This window comes from Bison bison, unplaced genomic scaffold, assembly GCF_000754665.1.
Source record: "Bison bison bison isolate TAMUID 2011002044 unplaced genomic scaffold, Bison_UMD1.0 scf7180017864241, whole genome shotgun sequence".
Taxonomy (NCBI): Eukaryota; Metazoa; Chordata; class Mammalia; order Artiodactyla; family Bovidae; genus Bison; species Bison bison.
The window spans coordinates 477019-479940 of record NW_011494813.1 but is presented as its reverse complement, the minus strand read 5'-3'; the positions used below and the strand labels follow the sequence as shown (position 1 = coordinate 479940).

Sequence of the window (2922 nt, the reverse complement as noted above, 5' to 3'; positions counted from 1 at the left end):
GTAAGTGGTGTTGGAGAAGACTCTTGAGAGTCCCTTGGACTGCAAGGAGATCCAATCAGTCCACTTTAAAGGAGATCAGCCCTGGCTATTCTTTGGAAGGAATGATGCTAAAGCTGAAACTCCAGTACTTTGGCCACCTCATTCGAAGAGTTGACTCATAGGAAAAGACTCTGATGCTGGGAGGGATTAGGGGCAGGAGAAGAGAAGGGGACGACAGAAGATGAGATGGCTGAATGGCATCACTGACTCGATGGACATGAGTCTGAGTGAACTCCAGGAGGTGGTGATAGACAGGGAGGCTTGGCGTGCTGTGATTCATGGGGTCGCAAAGAGTTGGACACGACTGAGCAACTGAACTGAATAGCCAAAAACGACACACATGCTACTCTGTAAAAATGCAGAGTTAACACGATTGGGAAGAAGGCTGTGTGGATTGTGGAGATGCTTTTTGAAGATCTACAGTATCTCTTGCTCTCCTACATCCCATTCTGCATTTTGTTCTTCAGAGAAGGCCATTTGCTTTTTTTTTTGGAAAGTTCAGAATGGGTTGCCGTCAAACACTGACCCTCCTTCCCTTCCCGTCCACTGGGATGGGTGTGCAAACTGTATAGCGTGGAATGGCCTTGAAGCCCTTGGGCTGCTGTAGAGCACAGAAACTCTACTGGCTCTTCAAAGGACATCTTCTCAAGCCACCTTTATGGTGTCAAGACAAGGAGAACTTTTTTCCCATTTGAAACCCAGTCAGATGTGACAGGGGCTGGTATTCAAGAGAGTTAATTCCTGTCATCTTTTTTGTCATCATCCTCTGAGGGGTAAGAATGCCATGTCAGCCTTTCCTCATAGAAGGATATGACAACCTGTGGGCACTTGACATTGGGTTCCTTGGCAGGAACCAGGTCAGCCTCATCAGAGTTCTTCATGTCATCAGGAACATGAGTTCTCCACTGGAGTCTCTAGCTCCAATAATCTGCTCTGGTTCCAAACCCTGGGCAAAGCCTCATGGCTTTTCTGACTCTTCTTTCTTCTTTGGTTTGCTCTCCTCCCCCTTATCTTTCGAATCAGAATCAGCTTTGTGCTTGCCTGCCTCTGATTTATCTGTCTCGTATGCTGTTTTCTGTGACTGCAGAAACTCAGCAATGAGGTCAGGGCAATCCAGTTTCTCTTCTGGTTCCCATGTGTTATCCTCATCTGAGAACCCCTTCCACTTTAGGAGATACTCCACTTTGCCCTTTACCACTCGATGGTCTAAAACTTTCCCACTACATATTCTTCTTCCTCTTCTTCTAGCACCTCCTCCACTTTCTTCTTGTTTTATTTTTTCCCCATAATGCCCACGAGCTTTCTGGTATAAAGGATGATGCTGCTCAGGTCTTGTAGTTGTCAACCTTCCCTGCACTGGTTCAAGCGTCCAGGCTGTCTCTTCTGTCCTCTTCCCAATTTACTATGTTTCCTCTCCAGCCCAATCTCCCAGCCGTCCACCCAGCCCACGTCGCATTGTCTCGGTCTACTCAGACCAAAGAGCGACCCGCAAATGCCTTGTGGTCTGTACTTTCTCATGATGAGAACTTCACTCAGCCAAATTGAGCTTCTACTGGTGGCATGAGCACCTGTGCACCTTCAGGTCAGCAGACATGGACTCAGGATCTGGAGTCACCAGGTGCTGTGCCAAATTCCTCACAGTACCAGTTATGTGTGTTTGTGTTTCTTTCCTTCAGTGGACTATGAGATTTTTGTCTCTTAATACCTGCTATAAAGTAGCAACTCAATAAATGATAGATGAGTATATGATACAGCATCATGATCTCATTCATAATTTAAGTCTCTCATTGATGAAACAATATTAGGCCCAGTAGAGGCATTCAATACATCCTCTTCATTTGATGGATTGTTTGCCAGTGCTCAAGTCATGTAGTGTGAAGTGTCTTCTAATTTAACCTTTTGATCCATCTATGTTTTTATTTTTATTAAATGCATTATTGACTGAGTTTTTAGAACTGGTACTGGGTTTGCGTATCCTCTGGTTCCTTTTTGGATAGAATTCTGAACATTTCAGAACGTTGTTTGCTGATGTGCTCTGGGTGTGATGGGGAATCACCTTAGGTTGAGCCTATGCTGGATCATATGTTATACATATTTGTTTTTTCAAAGGAATGGGAGATACATGAATTAGAACATAATTTAGATATGGAAACCTACTCTGAACTCTCTGTTGGATTAATCATTAATATATTTTAAATTCCATATTTTCGGTGAGGTAGGACATAAACTGTGGTGTTGGAGAAGACTCTTGAGAGTCCCTTGGACTGCAAGGAGATCCAACTGGTCCATCTTAAAGGAGATCAGTCCTGGGTGTTCACTGGAAGGACTGATGTTGAAGCTGAAACTCCAATACTTTGGCCACCTGATGCGAAGAGCTGACTCATTTGAAAAGACCCTGATGCTGGGAAAGATTGAGGGCGGGAGGAGAAGGGGATGACAGAGGATGAGATGGTTGGATGGCATCACCGACTCAATGGACATGGGTTTGTGTAGACTCTGGGAGTTGGTGATGGACAGGGAGGCCTGGCGTGCTGCGGTTCATGGGGTTGCAAAGAGTCAGACACAACTGAGCGACTGAACTGAGGACATAAACATGTTAAATGTAACTATATAAATACTTGTTAGTTGCTCAGTCATATCTGACTCTTTGTGACCCCATGGATTACTGTAGCCTGCCAGGTTCCTGTGTCTGTGGAATTCTCCAGGCAAGAATACTGGAGTGGGTAGCCATTCCCTTCTCAAGGGGATCTTCTCAACCCAGGGATTAAACCCTGTCTCCAGCGCTGCAGGCAGATTCTTAACCATCTGAGCCACCAGGGAATCCCCTTGTAAGGCAAAGTCAATAAAAAGTTTCCAGGTAAAGTCTAAGTGGGGAGTTCTATT

The 2922-nt window shown here is 45.1% G+C and overlaps 1 pseudogene; it reads right to left on the bottom strand.

The window, feature by feature from the left end:
• Window positions 1-773: 773 nt before the first annotated feature.
• LOC104993627 lies at window positions 774-1326 on the bottom strand (annotated as a pseudogene).
• Between the last annotated feature and the right edge of the window lie 1596 nt (window positions 1327-2922).